At 32.4% G+C, this 22,544-nt stretch overlaps 1 protein-coding gene across 1 annotated transcript in view; it reads left to right on the top strand.

Moving 5' to 3' along the window:
* Positions 1-9,152: 9,152 nt before the first annotated feature.
* Positions 9,153-22,544, top strand: part of LOC128990031 (Ig-like and fibronectin type-III domain-containing protein 1) — a 129,029-nt gene continuing 115,637 nt past the window's right edge. Inside the window, exon 1 of the mRNA XM_054412246.1 lies at positions 9,153-9,264. The gene's annotated coding sequence lies outside the window, so the exon portion shown is untranslated. The remainder of the gene's footprint in view (positions 9,265-22,544) is intronic.

The following is a 22,544-nucleotide window of genomic DNA, read 5'->3' as shown; positions in this document are numbered from 1 at the left end:
ATAACTGTTATTAACTATTGGAACTGTAAAAATAAAACTGCTTTTAAAAAAACACAACGAAGAATTAACGGTTTTAGTAGGCCTTACAGTAAACACACTGTACGCCTGGTTCACTAGCAGAACTGATCCACATTGTTCACATACAGTGTTGGAAATAAACAAAGGATTCCATCGCGAATGTTATCAATTTACAATCACTAATTGGCATTGTTGTTTTCATGTGGTTTTCATCGCCTATGCAATGTTTGTTGAAATACTAGGCAGTTGTACACGTATTATGATTGATATTTGGATACTGACTGTGTAAAATAAATAAAAAATTTGACTTACTAAAAATTCTAGATAAGTTTAGCTTTTGTATATAATCTATGTTCGTTTTGTTTTCTTCCTTTTTTTACTTATCCGTGAATAGTCTAAGCAAATCGAAGGTGATCGAGACGATTCCCAGTTGGTAGCACGATGGACAATGCAACACCAAGTCAGCAATGTCCTAGGATCGCGTTCTATTTCCTCCACTTGAAATTTAGAGGAGATTTCTCTATTTTTCTTCGCCAGCGCGTCCCTTTATTTCCTTGATGTTCAACGTAAAGGCATTTTTAGTCCTAATCAAGCCAGAATTGAACATTAAACATGGTTGTTGACCTGCTAAATGTATATAACAATCATATGTTTACATGCATATATACAGATTTATCTTTTTTTTATTTAAAACATATATTTAAGTTTTTTTTTATAATGTTATATTAAACGTTTGATCAAAAGGAATAATCAAATAATAATAATGTGATCAGTAATGAAAACTCCTTTTGATTAATCATTACAATGTGCAATTACATAGTATCTGGTAAAGCATATTATATCGTAAATCTATAGAATCGATTAGGACAATACAATGGTCAATTATACAGTATCAAGCTAAGCTCCTTTAACACAACTAAACAGTATTGACTAACCATGGTATGGGGTAACCAATAGTCTATCATAAACTACAGGGCTTTTGTACTACAGCAGTATAGGCTGTCAGCCAATTTTGGCTAGCTGCAGCTAAAGGTTTTGAATTTAATGAGGTATAGTCCTGTCGAGTCCGCAATGTTAACCTTTTTTATTGTTACTGCTATAGATTTTCTTTAAAAATTATATATATATATTTCCTAACACGTTAATCATTTCTATGTGCACTATCTTTATGTCCAACCTTTTCACATACTCTAGTCGGGAACCGTCTTACCTTTCTTCTCACTACAAAAACTTCGGGGATCAAAGACCCACAATTCACCTCTAGATCAGCTCGTACTCCTATTATGTACTAAAGTTGTGAAATTAAATTCGATGGATGACTATTCTAAAGATAAATCTTAAAAAATTCGGCCATGCTCTGTTGTTATTTGATTTGTTTAATACGTAATTTGTATTTGTGGGTATATTAAATTACCCGGTCAAAAAAATATTGTTATGCTCAATACCTTTCTTACGACTCGACACTTGAACTTTAATCATATCTGAAATAATTTTCTGTAGTTTTAATTAAAAATGATTTTAACTTTAAAAAAACACTATTTTAATTTGTATTATCTAATGATGACTCTGAGATATTTATTGAAAAACCAATTAATTTTTTTGTTTCTAAGCTAAACAAAAACAAAATTGAACATTTAATTGCTATTAAAATATGGTATTCCTTTTGGTATTTTGATTTTGATAGAAATAACACAGTATGAACAAATAGTGCTTCGATCCTGTCAAACAAAGAAAAAAAAAATTCAGGAAGATAAATAACATAAATAAAACATAGGAAAAGTAATAACAAAAACATACTAAATCAGTGATAAATAATTTCTGTAAAATATAAACGTTTGTAGTAGTAAGTTACAGTATTTGCACAGCATTAAATCTCTTACTTAAGATTTCAAATTTGAAGTTCATAAGGCCAATGTTGTGTTTAACGACAAGGACTTAGAGTTTGCCGTCGTAAAACACGTCACCATCGTAAACATTATACGAGGTTAAGTAGATTAAACTTGACTTTAACTAAGTCTTCTCTTGTATTATGGTGATTTTGAATTTTCAGCGTGATAATCAAAATAGCCAAGGTAAACAGTTTAAATACTTACGATACTTCTTTCAGCGTTACGATTGAAATAAATGGTTTCATTAAACTGAGACATGCTTTCTCCAATAACCTTAAAGTTAAAATTAAGTTTAGATGACGTATGTAACACACTACAGAGCTACAGACTACACATGGAGGCTGATACTTTCGTGTGTGGGCACTATCATGGTGCCCCCGTGTTTTTATTTATAGTTTAAAATGTTGGGATTGTAGAAAAAATAATTGCAATCTTTCTGGGACAGGAATTTTTACAGCAATAAGGGTTGGGCCCATTTTGTTCCAGGTCAAAAAGTGAAATTGATATTGGTAAACAAATTAAAAATGACATAGTTCTACTATGGATTAGAACCCAAATACCAATTATCATCACGATCGTATCACAGTTTGTACTCTATAGCACCATACAAATCCAAACACTCACAGACATTACTTAGGCAATCCTTTTTGGGCCCAAAATGCATATTTCTATTCAAAACTCGAAAATCTCTACGTAAACAATAAATACTTTCTCCTTTTACTGTAGCCTACTTTATATAGGGAAAAAAGTAAAAATAGATGAAATCTAAAATTTCTAAATAATATTTATTGTACTATTTTAAGATATTACTGTCGTAACATCAGTTGGTTTACTTCGTACTTTACACTCCTCTAAACCTGACGGATTAGCGATGAATATTTCATAATATCAACCTTCAACTTGATGGCAGTGACTTGAAGTTTCAGTCGTTAACAACCTCAACGTCACGTCGTAAACATAACAAGACAAAACGTATAATAAAATGCACCAATGTGCAAACGTAATTTAATGTGATAATATAATTATTTACTAATTAACAAATACGACTAGATGTTTAAACAAAAGCGCACTCTTAATTAAATGAGCCAATATAAATCATGTTCTTTGGACTTCTTCTGATGCTATGATACGATTTTTTTTCGTAAGGGAGTGGAGGTAAAATGCATTTACGCACATGGCCAACCTGTAGTTTGTGACTCCTTAGAGGATCAGACTTCTCACTAAAAACCCCCCTCTATTCTGTTGGACACAGACCTGGAATTGATTGTCACATTTCATCAAGTCAGGCCAACATGTGACCTAAGCCCTAGGGCTCCGACTGTTATTTTATACCCAAGACCGCATCTCGATCAAGGTAAAACTTCTTGGCGCGGAGAATACCCTGGACGAAATGTGACACACAGGTCGAATTGTCCCACCCTCCGCCATCATTTGGATAACCGTGTCCACCGACAGGAGTCCTATGTTGTGTTGAGCCTCCAGGCGGGGCCTTTCCCAACGTGGACAGTGGGAAAAAGTGTGTTCCGCATCGTCAGGTGTGCCTGGGCAGTAGATACAATCGGGTGACACAGCTTTACCCATGCTAAACAGGTACGACTGGAACTGGAAAAATCCGTAACTTGTCAGAAATTGGGTGAGGTAAAAATCCACCACGCCGTGCTGCCGATTTGAATCAGTCACCTGGTCCTAAGGCTCGTTTCACATCTACCCGGCTTCTACCCGGCATGCCGTTAACCCGACTTCTAGCCGGCACCGGCACGAGTGCACCTTTCACATTACGCCGACACCGGCACTCCGGCAGTTGTACTCCAGCTTGTGAAACTTGTGTGTCGTAGGGATGGAAATAGAACGTAATAGAGCAATTGTAATGTTAGGTACTTTGAAATAACTTTATTGCAATTGTATTTATATTAGATTTTTTTTCATTCAGTTTGAATTTGAGTAAAATTTAATTCAATGTTATGTAATAAAATAAAATCAAAAAATCTAAAAAAATAAATTGAGTAAAAATTCTATTTAATTCAAATAATTCTGCTCTTGAACTAAATTAATAAGTAGTTCATGGTCTATTGATGGACATGACCAAAACTTTGCGAACAAATACCCAAAATTAATACACATTAACTACAAAGAACTGAACTAAAAGCACTCTTGGTGCACCCGACAGACGGCAGGTGCCGGTTGTATGTGAACAGTCGCATTGGGCCGCTATACCCACTACTCCAGCCGGCTTGTTTACCCGGCACCGGCAGCCGGCCTTCGCCGAGGGGGCACCCGGCATCCCTCGACTAGTACCCGGCAGCCGGGCAAGTGATTAACCGGTCACGACACATGCCGTGCATGTGTGAACGGTGCCATATACTTCTTCACCCCATTGCCGGTTAAACGACACCCGGCACCCGGCAGCCGGGTAGATGTGAAACAGGCCTAAGATGTATGGAGTAAACTGTTCCAGCGTCCCCGCCTTTCCTGTTCCCAGCTCCCCTGCCAGAGACGGTAGGTGCGGGCGCGCTCCTCGCTTCTCGCTTGGTCCTCTCCACGCCGCTGATATATTGCCTTCTTCTCTGCCAACAAAAGTTTGACGGGGATGACTTCAGCAATCACAAGACAGTGGGTCCGGATACGTTGTCATGATACTACAGCATCTGATGTTATTTAAATAAACAAAAGAAAATTAATTCAGCGTTTTTTTAAAGAGTTGTTAAAAGAATAAGACGTATAAAGAGGACAGGGAAACAGCCACTACTATTATTACACTAAATACATTCCGAATTCACATGCACCAAATTATCCATAAATATATTTCACTATCGTATTTAACTCTCAATGCTACTTTGCTACTTTATTACCTTAGTAGGTTTACTTGGTTCTTAATTGGATATGGAACGTAGCCAAGGATAGTGCAATCCACTATTCAATTCAGAAGGTAAGACAATTTGGCTATCAAGCTAACAAAGTTAAACATATGCCAAACAAAAACATGTTGAATTTATGCATTAAAACAAAGTCCAAAAAACATTAAATGCATTGATTGTTGTTTAACAAATACCTAAATTGTATATAAAAATCTGAAAATGTTACTTAAGTGCTCAAATTACCAGTCGTGTAATGCTATCTAGATTGTCAGTATTGAGAAGTATTGCCATTCATTGTTATTACGAATCGTATTATTATGAATTTCGATACATTTAGATATTTTTTTCCTTCTTGGGGTGCATTTGTAACTATATACATTTTAGATAGAATAATCCATCTACATTTTTGGTAATGGAATACGTATTTAGTGTATTATATGACGAGCTATTTAGTTGATCTAGCCTGTTTACGAATAAGTAATAGTAGTTTTCGCAACGATTGCGTTAAGTGAGTCTTTACGACACGAGTAGAAAATTTAAGGCACGAGCCTTGGCGAGTGCCTTAAAAACTTCTACGAGTGTCGTAAAGACTATTAACGCGAGTTGCGTACACTACTTTACCTACGACCGTTTTTTAATTACTATCAATCTGGATTTAATTACTAACAATCACTACTGATAACTTTTTAGAGAGGTTATTTTTTCGTGTATTGTCATTGCCACTGAAAGTGATGCAACGACTTGTTGTATAATCAGCTGATTTCCTGTAATTACGTGTTTGTTAAACTTTGTTAAATATTACATTGCTAGCAGCATTCTTACCATAAATAATATTGTATCAGGTACAATTCGGCAAAAATTTAATTTATTTTTGGACTTCCACCAACTTAATTAAGAATACGCGAGTATCAACATGAACAAGTCGGATCAACAATTAAATTGGTCAACTGATCAGCTGATCAGCTGATTAGTTGACGTTCGAAGCATTACAATTTTAATTCTTTTCTCTCAATACTTGAACCTCATTGGTCCGTTACCTGTGTTGATATGAGAAAAAACTATGCTGATATGAAATGAAACAATGCTGATATGAAAGTAAACAGCTGTAAAGTGAAACTTTACAATTCTAAGAACTGGACTGAAATGGCTACTTCAAAAAACGGTCGTAGGTAAACATTTATTTTGATTCCAGATCAAGTAATATATATATTAGGTCAGTTATCAATCGATTAAATTATTTGATGGTGATATGATAATAGCATTGTAACACTTATTACAAATTGGGTACATCATCTTGTTGTTTTGTGTTGTATATTTTTCTGTGAAATTGTACAGAGAGTATAATCAGTTTTGGCTTTAAATACTGATTATTCAATGTATGTATATATATATATATATATATATATATACGTATACTTATACAATATATCACTGATTATGTAACACTTGTAGATTACAATCACTGATGCAAATATAAACGACTGATCAGAACAAAGGTATTTAGTACTCGCATAATACTAAACACCACACATGACTGATAAGGCTTAACGGTTATGATACTCATTTATGATAGTAAATGAAAGATTTATGGTTCTGTTACAAAGGACACTATTGTGATTGGAATATCAATCCAATGTGATTTCAGAGTTATAGCACATCATTTGTCCAAGTATTTATGTACTAGTGATCAGCTGTGATATATCCCCAGATACAACCATAGTTATATCCCAGGTTAAATCGTGATATGTAAAACTAACTATTGAACTGACTCGTGTAGGTTATAGTCAATTGAACGATATATATATTTCACTAAGCATTTGATGTAACTAACTATACCAGTGTAATTTTCAACAAAATTCTCTACTACTGAAATTATTTTTATTGTATTGTATTATTATAACCAGCATTTAAATCCTATAATTTGAAAGACAAAAGCAAGTAGATAGAATTAATCGCTGGGCTTTAATTTGTTAATATAATTTTTCTAATTAAATTAGGTACTGATAATATAACTACACAAGTAAATTCTAACTTTTAAGTGGGTGGAGCTATGTTAACAACTGTTGAGTTTAACTGTACTGTGACAAAGCCACAAAATGGTAGACTACATTATTTACTTTGCTTTCCAATCCCATGTTGACCAATTTCAGCACTATGCTCAACAGTCAGTTGGCTAGGTCGGGTAGTGGGTAGTGAGTAGTGAGTAGTGAGTAGTGAGTAGTGAGTAGTGACCGTGGTATAAAGAGCTCAAGGTAATCTACCATCTTCACCAAACCTACCTGACCGCTTGACCACTGACTAGCTTATTTCTTATCATTCCACCGTCGCATCGTATGATGGGAATTGCTATTAATTATCTAGCCATGCAGTGAGATGGAATTTCACAGATTTCTTTGGCACGTTTATGGGTTGTAAATAAAGTCCTTGTATGTGTTTATACATTCGTAATTGATTTATGATTAGGACGTATTTCCATTTTATTTTCAATTTACGGTTTACCGTAAAAACATCGTTTAAAAGTGCAATGTTTTCCAATATTGTTAAATATTTATAGACCATCTATATTTAATTTAAAAAAATGAGAACAAGTATGAAACAATAAATGGATTATTCTATATTTCATTTTTCACTGGAGATATAATAGAATTGACGGGTTACATTCTGTATTCATAACAATATACTTCCGTTCTGACTATGCACGTTAAAGTCCCTCTAATGAAAATAGTGATTTAATCTAAGACACTGCGGCGCCATGGTGGATTTTTTAAATATATCTATTATTGTTTACCTTCATTTCAAGTCGTATGTGAAATCTTCAGACAGTTAAAAAACATGACATAGTACCACACATATCCATACTATGTTTATGTGCAATTATTAGTTTAAGATTATAGCTAGGGAATATTTAAAAACAAAAGCATTATATGAAGAATATGCCTTAAAGTAGTAATCGTAATAACCACATCTGAAAATATGTTACTACATTATCGAGAACATCTTTAGTCAACAAATGTCAAAGTTGTTTACTTTATTTAAAGGTTTATACTCTAAACAATTTATTTGAAAAATAAAACTGTTAATTAGGTAAAGAGTTTAAACAGAAAACTGCGGCAGGAAGTTTGGCCGTGACCAGAATTTGGCGGGAGTTACATCACGTGTGTCAACAAACTTTCGCCTAGATTTCGCCCCGAATGCAGATTTATAAACTACTTTTATAACAGTCGCACCAGATTGTCTACTAAAATTTTCTTTTCCTTGTAAAAACATAAAATTGGCACTCACGCAAGGGTTTCTTTTTGAATTAAATGAATTAGTTTTGATTTACTCTGTTTCTCTGTCTACAAATTTAATAACTCTGAACGTTGTAATGTTAAATATGGGTAGTTTCTTAAATGAAAATTTTCACTAATATATTATATAATTGTTTTAATAGCCCCATTGGAATCGGGCATTTTATTATACTGTACTCATCTGAAAAGTATAATATAATTACCTGCTTATACAGGGAGTTGAATGTACGGATAGAGACTTAGGAAAAAATTGCTGTTTAGCTCATAAATTCAAATAAATTAGTTCATAAATTGTTGTTGCTGTTAAATTCGTGCGATTAATTTTTTTCTCTCGATTTGCAGGTAAAATCTCGATAAACAAATTGTAAAATGATGTTTTCACGATGAAAAACTCTGATATCGATGGTGGATAACAGAGATAACGACATATTTCACACACAATGTAGTGTAGTACATACATTTAACATTAAATTAAACATCAAATTCGTAGAATGCAGCTATTGTATTTAGTAAATATGAAGCCATAGAAATTCAACATAATATTGTTTTTCTTAACAGGGATTCATGTTTTAACAATTTTACAAACGTCTACAAGTAACATCTGTTTAAAAATTATTGTTGTGGTCCAAAAAGTCATACTTATTATATTAAATAGATTAATCATTAAAAAATCGAAATAATTAATCCCTATTTATTTGTATAATGAATTCTTTCCAACTTTATACTCAAAATTGTGTGATATTTTTTCGTCTTTGTATTTGTTCCGATTAAATTCAAAATAAAACGTCAACCCTTGTATAGGCCAAATACCACCTGTCTAAGCCATCATGATAACCTATATGTTATTAATATTTAAATCTTATCAAAAGACAATTTACAACCCAAACAATTTAGTTTTATCAAACGCTAAATATGACAACAGAATATCCATCCGTGTTTCTCAACTAGTAGTAGCAAGGCCAATCAATTGCGACAAACGCGCTCACGCTGTCCAGCACTTAGGAATATTTAATTGCACATCAGCTGTTTAACAATGCCGTAAGACAGGTGACGCATGCGCGCTCACAGCTGATGGCTTGTAGCGCCTCAGTCAGTGTCTTGCCTTCGGTGACGGTGGGTGCGTGATCGCGGCTAGCTCTGTGTACCGCACCGCGCTGCTCTACCTAGCTGGACATTATTATTTCGGATATTCGTGACCTTAAGGATCCAAAGGTGAGTTAATAATTTAAGGTAATTTATAAATTATCACATGATCTTTACACAACACTTAAAAGGTTGTATGTGTAGAAAAATCCAATTTTGTTTATAATTGCTTGCGTTTCCTCCTTTTCTGGTTGTGATTAATTTGAAATGTAAATTATTCGTTTAACATAACATTTTGAATTTTGTAGCGTTCTACGATTATTTTTACAATGTTTACCTGTCTAGTTGTATTAATGTAGCTTTATGTAATATGTGAAATGAATATTTGCACTGCCTTGGTTAAATATGGTCAAATCATTACAATTTTGTTATATTATTAAAAAAAATATTATCATAACGGCTGTGTATTTTTGCTGAAAATATACATGTTTAATCATATTCTTATTAACTCTAAATATATGAGTTAGTAGAAAACGAGTTCCAAAATTTAAATGAAACCATTTTTTCAATCTACTAGCTATTAGTTAATAATACATTGTAATTTTATAAATGATTTCATAAAGGCTAAGTGTTAATGAATTCGTTCGACTAATATCCATCCACAGATATCTAGGTTTGGGTATATACGAATTTCATAAAAAAAATCGTTAGAAGAATGGTTATTTGTTTAATGAGCTTTTTGTCAGATTATTCATATTCAACATGCGAGCTAGTTTCATACGAAATGTAAACAAGCCAAACCATTGTTTTCAGTTATTTTATACATTGAACACATCCGAGATTAAAGTTATGACTATCTATTTACGATCCATGTAACAAATTTTGTTATTAATTAAAATTTCAGTCGGAATTGTAACAATTTGAAAATGTTCCAATTAAAATAATTTTCATTTTTCAAACCGAGAACTATAGAGTAACACATGTGCTTGTACGATCTGCCTTGCAAACGATCATAATAAAAGCAAGTAGCAACGATAATCTCATGTATTAATTCTAAGTGCTAATATAGCCGGGGAATCTCGCTTTATATTAAACTACTGATTGTATAAACACAAAAGCCAGTGTCATATCATAAACATGGGTGTTTCAATCTAGGCTGACATTTGTATTTTATTACTTGCTAAAGGCTATTTGCTGTTCATACATGTGTATAACGTATTGTTTGTGGTACTTATTGCTACAACAGGACACTATTGTTTAGTAAAAACAAGGTTAGATATTAATTATATAATATTTATCTAGGTAGGTAATCTTTTTATATTAGCTTTCAATGTAATGGCTTAAGTGTTGTAATAGAATTATGTTTGTTGATTTCCTCGTGTTGACGAATATAATTTTATGCATTACCTATAGTGCTTTAAAAAACAATTGTAATATTTAGCGATGAACACGATTTAACATGCATTACCTTAAGAAAAATAATTGCATTAATCTATTAACTATTTTATAACCAATTTATTAGGCTGTTATTGTTCTAGGATCAAAGTCAATGTTGCGATTGTTAAGAATACAAACGAAAACGAAATATTATAAGAGAACACTAGCAACTAGCCCTAACATTCATCTGCTAAATTAAAGCAGTAGAAAGAGTTACCACGTAACTCACGATAGTTTTAGAGCGTAGCACATAGTTCTAGCTTTGTGTTATAGCAGGATTATACAACACGATGTTGAGCTACTTTATCTGTCAGTGTTCACTAACCACTACACTAAACAACAGTTGTGGTGTGTAGAGTGTAGCACATTGAATTACCTGTGTGGTAGTGCAGGATTATACAACACGATGTTGAGCTATTTTATCCGTCAGTGTTCACTAACCACTACACTAAACAACAGTTGTGGTGTGTAGAGTGTAGCACATATAATTACCTGTTTGGTAGTGCAGGATTATACGACACGATGTTGAGCTATTTTATCTGTCAGTGTTCACTAACCACTACACTAAACAACAGTTGTGGTGTTTAGAGTGTAGCACATAGAATTACCTGTGTGTTAGTGCAGGATAATACAACACCATGTAGAGCTATTTTATCTGTCAGTGTCCACTAACCACTACACTAAACAACAGTTGTGGTGTTTAGAGTGTAGTACATAGAATAACCTGTTTGGTAGTGCAGGATTATACAACACGATGTTGAGCTATTTTATCTGTCAGTGTCCACTAACCACTACACTAAACAACAGTTGTGGTGTTTAGAGTGTAGTACATAGAATAACCTGTTTGGTAGTGCAGGATTATACAACACGATGTTGAGCTATTTTATCTGTCAGTGTTCACTAACCACTACACTAAACAACAGTTGTGGTGTTTAGAGTGTAGTACATAGAATAACCTGTTTGGTAGTGCAGGATTATACAACACGATGTTGAGCTATTTTATCTGTCAGTGTTCACTAACCACTACACTAAACATCAGTTGTGGTGTTTAGAGTGTAATACATAGAATTACCTGTGTGGTAGTGCAGGATTATACAACACGATGTTTAGCTATTTTATCTGTCAGTGTCCACTAACCACTACACTAAACAACAGTTGTGGTGTTTAGAGTGTAGCACATAGAATTACCTGTTTGGTAGTGCAGGATTATAAACATTATGTTTAGTTAGTTATATCTTAATTGTTGTGTGTTTGCTAACCCCACAGAACGTATCATTAGTTAATATATATATTGCTATGTTTGCCGTGCGTGGAGGTCTTTATTTAGTGTATGATTTCTAGCTTAAAAATTTCGTTGTGCTTGTTATGTTTGCATTAGCTCTCATAGTATACTTACATTACTTTTAATTCTCACAACTTTTTTTGATTCTCACTTGTTCTATGTTATCAATATTTTTGTTTTTACTTTCATTATTACATTCTGGAGCAGGTATATTTCTAATGTCGTCATACATGCAGTTAGTTTTTTTATTGTTTGTTGTTAAAGTGTTAACAGTATTGATAGCAATGCTTCATTTTTTGGTTTCATATTTCAACATGTAATATGAAACCTTACATCTACTACTGAAACACAAGGGATTTCCTCCTAGTTTTCGTGCTTTAAATAACTTTACTGGCGGGTTACCCAGTGGCTGTTGTTGCGAACTTGCAAATTACCACTTACAAAGCTAAAAATATCAAACTAACAACATCACAATACATTTTGCATTAGCATTGCCAATGTGAAGTGACTTGCAAAGCTATTAATTAAATGGTATAGTTACTTCATTTTATCAAGTTAAAATAATATTTCTAAATTTGGAAATTATAATTTGAAATTTTGAATATCAACTGTTTTCAACAAAATAAAGAGAAGTTGTATTTAACAATATGTTGAAATATTTTCTAGTATCGACGACTCAATTCAAGGTATCAGCCCAAACATATTGGATACACAGTCAAACATTAAAGAGTATTCTGGATTTTAAAATACCTGCATGCTTTGTTGGGCCGTTAAATAGGAAACAAACGTAAACACAAACAAAAAGCTATTTAATTAAAAGAGCTTGCAGCTATAATAGTTATCAAAAATAGTATTGTGGTAAAATAGACCGTTACTAATTAACATTGTTTTTGACTTTTGAATTAAAAATAACAACAACTAATTATGATTGAAATTTTTGTCTAGTCTAGTTTGCAAATAAGGAATAATGTATTATCAGAGTGCAATGATACTATTTTATTTATATTATTTAGTAAAATTAATAGGTATTGACATTAAAGGTATAAATATATAGGTCATATGTTAGTGGTATATTAGTTGGTGTGGACGAATTAAGAAAGTATAAAGTAATTATAGCATAGATGGGGGTGTAAGATCACAAGAGGGAGTTAAGATTTTAAATCTTTAGATTACTTACAAATTCCAAACCTTGCATATTCATTTTTTATAATTCATTAGGTACCAACACATTTTTTGGATTTTCGTAATGCATATCTTTCGCAGTGGAAAAGGGATCAAAAGACAAAGCCAAATCAATAAGCATAATATCAAATTATGATGAAATTGATTATTTATCAGTGTATTTACTCTTTTTCATCCCTCAAACATGATTAACCACCAGCGAAGGTTTTTAGAAAAAAACAATCCATTAAAATTTACGTCCACACTACTTTATAAAGCTCTACCAACTCGTTTAGAAAACAAACACCGAAAATAATTAACGCCGGTTTTCACTCGGGTTTGCATTTCAAAGACCAACAAAAACACAAGGTTCGTTCCAGCGTTGATCCTAGAGTGTTGAAGCGTACGTCAACGCGCTCAACGGGTTTACTCTTTATGAACACCTCGCTTGCCATGTGTTACTCGTTGGTCTGAAATGAACTCAGGTTTCCACGAATTGTCGTTTTGTTGGCGAACTTCCTCTAAATGATAAGGCGCGTTACACAGTTTGACGTGATTTCAAAATAATGTATTTGACCATTCGACCCGACATCGTGGCATTCGTGGCCGATTGGTTACGTTCATGCTTGAGCGCATTGTTAAGTGTGAAGGTTGCTTTCACTTAGTTGTCATTGGGCTGGCCGTAATTTATTTGTTTTTTGTTTTAAATCATTAATTTCATTGGTGTATGCTGTTACGAATGCACTTGGTTTTCTTACGTTCCCAAGATAAAAGTGTAGGTAAAAATGCTTAAAACAAACTGTAAAAATAGCACCGTTTACAAGGAAACGTTTTGAGCTCAAAATAAATAAATTAAAACACAATTATATCCAAAACTTCTTAAAGGAATCTACTATGACTTTTAAAAGATTTGTGCAAATTTAGGGGCGAAATAAAAATAATTACTGTATCAATCCGGCAAGTTATAAGTGAACAATTTAAGCTCTGATAGCTCTAAATGAATTTCGTTATTGTATTTTTTTCATCAAACAGTTGTTAATGAAATATACGTTAAAAGCCATACCCAATACCTACACGTTACTTCATGTACAATATAAATCTCTAGAATCTATTACCAATTTATTTTGGATAAAAACTAGCAGATTCCAGTTAATACCATTAATATGGTTGAGGTACCAAAGACTTATCCGTATTATTAATTAAACTTCAACATTAACAAATTAAACCAAACTGAGTTAATTAGGTTCATTGTAAGCGGATCCAACTACGATGAAACGCAATATGTAGAGTTGAGGGTAATTAGTGAGAGTTATCGACTGAACTTGGTTAATAGTTGGCTGCATAACGCAAAACAGCTTCAATTCAATCAAAAACATATATTATAAGCGTGTAAACGGCCATCAACATTAATGCGTCATCCTTATTGGCTAAAATAAATATAAAACCAATACTTAGAATATATTATTTTAGTGTTTTTTTTCTATTTGCAATACAGGTTTGTATGGATTTATTTTTACAATGAATTATTTAGTGTTAAATAAATCTGCATTGTAAATAAACGCACAACTATCCTGTTCACCTACTGAAAAAATGTTATTCTTCCTACTATTTTTCAAACGAAAATTGTTTGTTGGTAAAGAGCACCTGATTTGAAAACGTTTAAAAAGTTAGAAACCTCTAAAACCAAAGTAATTTGTTAACAGTTGGTACCAAAGGCGGTTGACGAAAGCTTAGGCTAAGCTTAGACTAAGCCATCTTATTTAGGACTAAGATAAGTCTTGAAAAATCGAATGAATGAACAAATTGCATTGCGATTGAGACTTAAATCAATATGAAATTTCGGTTGCATAGCCAATTTCCAATGGTTCGTACAAAAGGTTATGTCAATATTGGTTTGTAAATTACGTATCGATATAACCAGTAATGATGTATTTATATATAATGTAATTAGGGCGATTTTTGTTATTTTGTTTCTTAACATGTTATTCCATTGCAAATATTATAAACCCATTGGAAAATATTTACTGAGTATTGAGTAATGGCTAATTAGATAGATTGTTTATCAAAAATCTACCATACGGGACGGATTAGGATATAATGTAAATCATGCCATGAATTTGTGGGCTAGTAAGTTTTAAAATGTTTCATTTTAAAATAGCTAATCGAACTAACTTAAAATTGCAAGTGCGCCTTCTTCCATGGAGAGTTCTGGGTTCTTTTGATATTAATAATATCTAATCAATCGAGTAGGTGCACAATATGGGCTCGCAACTCAGAATAAACAAATCATTTTTCAAGCATATCAAATATGTCCAAAATTCTCAACTTTTGCTTAATTTAATTAAAAATTGCGTGATCGAAAAACCTTTGGTTCTCCGTATTCGCAAAATAGTAATACATTTTCTTTAGAACCCAAAAATATTTGATATCAACTGCTTGTTGAACATAGTAACACCAACAAACTATGTATTGTAATTCATACTATTTGCGAATAAGTTTTGGTCATGACGCAACAACATCATATCGACAAACAATTCACTATACAGATTTACTATACAGCTGGTATGGTTAATTGACACCTGCAATATTAATGAGTTAAATGAGCTATAATGGGTCCATCCCGGCATCTTGTGGTAGTCTCTGAGGCGCAGTGAGGAGGATACCACAGACCCATTGTAAAGCACAATTCTCGTCTATTGTGGTTCTATTAGCGACGGATTGCATTACTCTGGTGGTACCAAGAGCACCGAGATCATCCGTTAAGTCATCCTCGTAACATCTTGTAACTTGTTAGTGTATTGTACTTGTTATTATATTGTTACCCCTAGTTTGGGCTGTCTAGTGGTTATGCCGCTAATAATACTCATTATAACTCATAATAACTCATTATTTTTTTTCTCATTGCTCTCAGTCTCAGCTCTGTGATTATTCATATTCAACATGCGAGCTAGTTTCATACGAAATGTAAACAAGCCAAACCATTGTTTTAAGTTATTTTATACATTTATGAAATAAATATTTATCATTGTTTTTAATATTATTTATTGTTCTCACAAACATATTTATGTATCTGTTCATTGTTATTTCATTGTTATTTATATTGTTTATTGTTCTCACCAAAATATTTATCATGTTTATTGTTATTTCATTGTTATTTATATTATTTATTGTTTTCTAGGTTAGTCCATGTGCCATTTATTGTATACATATCTTCGTTATTCATTCAACTATGTATTTGCTTGTCGTTACTCTGTTCTTTCTTTGTCCCAGTTTTTCACATGTATACTTTACTCTTATTATTGTTATATTTGACATTCCCTTCATTGTTATTATAATGGGTTATCTAGTCATAATGAGCAATTTACAACTCAATCAAACTGTAAAATTGGTGTAAATCCGTTGGCAAAATAAATTATAAATAATTTTAAGATTACCGGTTCGATTTCAAGCTATATCGAACGACAGTTAATTACGCTTTTCAGCAAAAGGTTAATGATCGTTTGCTAAATGTTGTCCTAGTATGAATGTAAAACTATCTTTATAAATCTACAGGCAGAAGTTATAGGTATTCTTGACAAACATTTTAATGCGTCAAAAATATACAGGGTGTCCCGTAACTCTCTGGACACTTGTATATAGCGTTATTCCTTAGGTCTAGTATTACGTAAAAGGAGTATTAGCATTGTTTAAATGGAGAAAAGTGGTCATACATTACGAAAACAACACGTTTCTCTGTTATTATTTATCCAATCTTAACAAATGAGGTATAATTGAAAACTACATAAAATTTACAAACTTTTTTTCTCTCACATTTTTTTGTAAAGTTAACGGTTTTCGTGAAATTTGGCATCAAATATTTTAAATGGCCGCCAATTTGAAACGTTTAATGATTTTTTAGTATAATTTCTAACGATAATAGGTCTTAATAAGATTAAGATTTTTGCAAAATATCAAAGCTGTGTCTCAAACTGTTTAGGAGTTATTAGTTTTTTTTGTAAAAAACACATAAATACCGAAAGTCAGTAAACTAGACACCACAGACCCATGTTCCTATGGTGAAATGTGTTTGTCTTGACCTAAGGAATAACGCTATATACAAGTGTCCAGAGAGTTACGGGGCACCCTGTAGAATCACTCGTCAAGTGTTTATTTGAAATAAATTAGGCATTTCAGTATTATGGGTACATTTTGGTTTTGTAACTGCCCAACACACAGTTAACAACAGACCCAGTGTTTAACCAGGTACGAGGTCTTGTTGTGAACTCGGCCAGTAACCATTAATCTACGGTTTATCTCTCCTTTCTTTATCGTACTTTCCATTTTCTCTTTTCAACAATCACCTCTGACACGGGACGGTTCCATTTACAATAGAGGGAAAAAGCTAAGCTTTGTTTTTCGCGTGAAGATCTCGTCTTTTAATTATTTTTAGGATGAAAAAATCTGTTTTGTTGGATCTTAAATATTTTATTTTAATGTTATGATAAAATACTTACAAAAAGTATGAGTGTATTTTTTTTATATATTAATTGAAGCGCTCATTTAGATCAAACCAATTTTTACAATAAAATGCCTATTGATATTTTGTATAAAGTATAAATTTTCGGGTACTAATTGTAAACCATATCATTTATATAGTTAAAAACTCAATTACTTAATACTTAACATATATATATATATAATGTCAAACATTAAATACTGGCAGTCTCAAATAATAATATGTTTACTATCTATTTGTTGTTATAATTCTATTTGTAACTAAATATAATTCCCCTCTCAATGATAAACGACTCAAGTGTTAAGAATCAAATATCATTTAAGAAACCAATAATGAAAATTGCCTTACTGCATATTGGTTGTTATATAGTTCTAAAATACTGACTGTTTCATGATAAACTAACCTATAAATCAATGATTTACATATATTCTTAAATATTATTTTAAGCTTTATTATAATGTTTGTACCAAAATTAAAAACATAATCAGGACGAGTGTATTACATTAACTAGTTGTAGCTAGTTCCTTTCAAAAAATATTACGCCATATATATGCAATTCTTCAAACCTATTGTTTTTAATTTTGAATATATAAAAGTGGGAGTTTGTCCCCAAAAATTGCATAAAATAAACTGGTCAATGCCAACCGATCAACTGTCTTTTACGGATTACATTGTGTGCTATTACACTTTAAATTGTTCAATCTTGTAAAAATGAAGATAACCTGTATTAAACATTATTCCAATAAATAATTAACAACAGTTTTAACAATTCTTAAATAGCTAACTCCGTCAAAGTCTTTTGTCAGTATTTAAAAACATAATCCACATTGTTAGTCTAATGGCCTGATTTAACTACTAGAAGAAGGTTGTCCATGAAACTGATTACACTCACTCGCACCACGATTCGCTACATGTAAATCAATCAGATGCAGAAAATCGTTTAGGGTTTAACACCTACCTACACTTCTTAACCTCTATGTAAAACTCCGTTCCATTTCCTTTGTTGACATTTCATGATTTTGTTCAAAGGTTTATTGCGGACATTTTCCATCACGAATGTAAAAAAACAATACACAACGTTTCGGGATCTGGAATCTGATCCCGTCTTCAGGTGAAAAAACTTAACTAACACATTACAACTAACAATACACAAACGCCCAACCTAAGTTGGAATACACTACCGAGGGTAGTAGTCAAAAAATATGCACTGTATAGCAGTCAAGTCATGATACAACATGCAATTAATAACAAATCACAAAACACTATAATGTGTTAGTTAAGTTTTTTCACCTGAAGACGGGATCAGATTCCAGATCCCGAAACGTTGTGTATTGTTTTTTTTACATTCGTGATGGAAAATGTCCGCAATAAACCTTTGAACAACATTAACTCACCATCACCAACAATGAACTTCAAACAAAGAATTTCATGATTCTTGTCATTCGCCTATTGGGTCTGATGATGATTGGAGTGTCCAATCGAAATCGATCACCAATTACCGTCTTTTTTGTATATTTACCGTCTTGTCAGTAACACTGTAAGCGTACATATGTTCTAAGTTTTATAAGACGTTTCTTTTATTTAATTTCCTTTGTGTAATCCTAACATGATACAAGGCCGAACAATAATCGTGCCATAACTTTATTTTGTTAATGTAAAGTTGTTCTGTAAAACCCCGGAGTTTGTTTTGACAATAACTCATTTCCGCCTGGTTGAAGTAAAGTAATCTGTTCAAGTCGGATTGGAAAGTCTTTTGGTGATTTAGCTAAACTACAATCAGGCAGAGTCTTGATTGGAGAGGACGGCTAACCAATGTAGCGTGTCTCAATTTGGAACAGCCGAGCTTGGATTGTAAAAGACTTGATAAACCCTGTGAAGATTGCATTCACAAAAACTAGCTGTGTTTTGTAAAGTTAGCTATCACAGTCCCTTATAATGTTCAATTGTGATTAGGTTCATTGCTTATAAAGGGTGAGTTTTAAATGAGTTTCCCCCCTACTTTTTTCTACATTTCTTAAGATATCAACTCCGGACCACGTCAGATCATTGTAGAGTAGTAAGTACTTCATTTTGACTGGGTATAATTTTTTGGCCGCCATCTTGGATCCCCATATTGGATACTAAGTTTTTTTCAAATGTAAAGGTTGGGTTGTGGCCCATCGTTTTTTTATGCTGAATACGATGCTGCAATTCGTTTTTAAAAATCTTGATCCATTCTAAAGTTATGTGAACTTTTAAAACGAATTGCAGCATCGTATTCAGCATAAAAATCTAGTTTAAAACAATGGGTCACAACCCTACCTTTACTTTTGAAAAAACAACTTTGTATCCAATATGGCGGATCCAAGATTGCGGCCAAAAATTTAAACCCAGTCAAAATGAAGTACTTACTACTCTACAATGATCTGACGTGGTCCGGAGTTGATATCTTAAGAAATGTACAAAAAAATAGGGGGGAAACTCATTTAAAACTCACCCTATATAAACATTTGATCATGCTAATTATGAATAACTTTGATTGATTAAGAAGAGATAACATTAAACATTCCAATTTAATTTAGCGTTTTATGATGTTGATTTAATATAAAATGTAATACAGTAAAAAAAAATGCATTCGGGTATTTTTACAAAGCAAATTATTTAGACGTTATTTTGGCTTTAACAAGTTATCTCGTTTTTGAAAAGTAGGTTGTCAGATATATGTAAAAAAAACATTTCCTCACTATAAATCGTAAACAATTTTTTCTAATATTAGGTTTTTCTCGATTTATGAATCTTAAGATTAAAATGAGCTTCAGGTCATGAAACTTGATATTTTACTATCGTCTAACTTAAAGCTTTCAGTGATATGAGTCAAACCTTAGCGTCCAGGACTGAAGTCCCAAGCAAAAACCAGTATATCAGCCATGATCCTTGAATTGAATAGCAATGAGTAACACTTTTAGGTTTTCGTTTGACGTTTTTCTATGTTCTGCTTATATAGATACACGTTTCACCTTTGAGATTAATATTCTTTGGTTAGTAAAACGCCAAAAATATTCTCTCTTGAAGTATGCATGATTTAACAACGAACATAAGAAACACCTTGAGTTGTTGTAAACTTGAAATAAATATTAACCGTTATGTGCCGAAACGAACATTAATTATTATATCTATACTAGATGAACCCGCGGGCTTTGCCCCGTTTAACTTCATAAGTATTCACATGGCTCAATCACGTCCTGGTTAAAGTTCGTTCGCTACGCTCACTCACATTTTTGTTGCAAATTAGCTGTTGTCATAAATAAAAAAAATTATAGTGCTGCACTTTGTTGGTAATCCTTGTAACTTTAATGCTATTGAACATCATAGAACAGAACCAACTTGTTTAATTGAAACAGCTGTTAAGATTCATTAATTCAGTTTAAACATGAAAAAACATAAGGTTAACATGGGAAACTCCAGAGCCACTGGGGCGGAGCCCGAAAGCCCGATCAGAATAAAAACCACTTAGTTTTCCTATTTAATGCCCAAAGAATCGGTGTACCGAATGTCAGCCTCCTAGGTAAATGGGAAGTGGGAGAATTAGTGATAAGTGAGTGAGTGAGTGAGTGACTGAGTCAGTGAGTCAGTAGGGCTTTGCCTTTTATATATTTAGATTAGGTTTCCAAACCTTTTCTACCAAAAGGATCTAGATGTTAACTAATTAATTAAGATTAATTAGAGGAATATGGAGACCTTAAAAGTCCAACAAAGTCACGGAGTCGAGACTTAATGATGTTTTCAGTCCTGTGATTCGTTGCCTACGCCCACAATTGTGAATCGTGATCAAAAGACTCAAGTGAGCAGAATCATCCGCACTTCACTTTAAACCCTAATTGGATTTCCGTATTCATTTGTGTCCCGTTTGCGCCTTTCCCGTTTCATGTACAAAATCCCACACACTCTTTTTATACGTACGAAAGTTCACAAGTATGTGTTTCAATATTGTATTTTATTACAGAAAAATACAAGTAAAAGATATTTTAATAAATAAAATCACTGTATTTTAAGCATTATTCTTACACAATTTGTACCACTAAGTAATATTAGTCCTTTTTTCATAATGCAAGTGTCAACTAAAAGTTAAATCATTAATATTTTGAGGAAAAAGATTTGACTTATATATTTTATTTGTTATTTTTAACTCAGTTTATGTGTACGAATGGTAACTAAAATACTATTAATATTTATTGGACAAGGTAATATTTAAAGCAGATGAAATTTGTTTAGTGTGTTTGTTTGAGATTCTGGGGAGTGCTATTTGAAATAGTTTACTACAACAAAGGAATAGCGTCGGGTTGATTACAATATATAGTTTTAATTATTTAAGTATTGCAATTATCTTTACTTTGACCTTACATTAGTGAATTCATGGGTTATTGAGGTTGTACTGTGATAAATAAACACCATAATGAACATTTTATAAGATTTATTGCATTGATAAAAAATATAACATCCATGAAAAAAGGTAAACAATAAAGTAAATATTTCGTTATAAATAATTGCTAACATAGGTTTTAAATTAAAATCAATTGAATAACCTGACAGGTGGTTAGGTACGGCCATTCGCTTTTTTATTAATAAAATATAAATAAACATTAAAAAAATACAAATAGTAAATAAAAATATACCTACTAATTACAGCGAAAAAGTACTTTTTATGCCTTGACATTAAATTAATGTAAAAAGTTCACAAATACCTTCATTATTTTTGACGTTTACAGAATGTTTCTTAATAATCTGAATACATTCCTAATGGGTTTGCAAAAAATTAAATGACAAGTTATGCAAACAAAAAGCATAAAATAACTGAAAAGTCCACGACGAGGTGACGTTTTTCCAGAGACACTTTTCAACTAATTGGCAACACTTTTAAGAGAGCCTGTAATTCCAAAGGGCGGTGTTCATGCCTGTCCTAGCTTCTTTCTTGTTATTAAACATTCAAGTTCAAAGTATGTCTTACAATGTTTGATCTGTCTGATCACGAATTAAACAAATGTTTTCAAGCTATTA

This window comes from Macrosteles quadrilineatus, unplaced genomic scaffold (genome assembly GCF_028750875.1).
Source record: "Macrosteles quadrilineatus isolate MER2022 unplaced genomic scaffold, UCM_ALF_1.0 Scaffold_3__2_contigs__length_128488019, whole genome shotgun sequence".
In the NCBI taxonomy this organism is placed as follows: domain Eukaryota; kingdom Metazoa; phylum Arthropoda; class Insecta; order Hemiptera; family Cicadellidae; genus Macrosteles; species Macrosteles quadrilineatus.
Note: the sequence above shows the minus strand (reverse complement) of the source record. Positions and strands in the feature narration are given on the sequence as shown.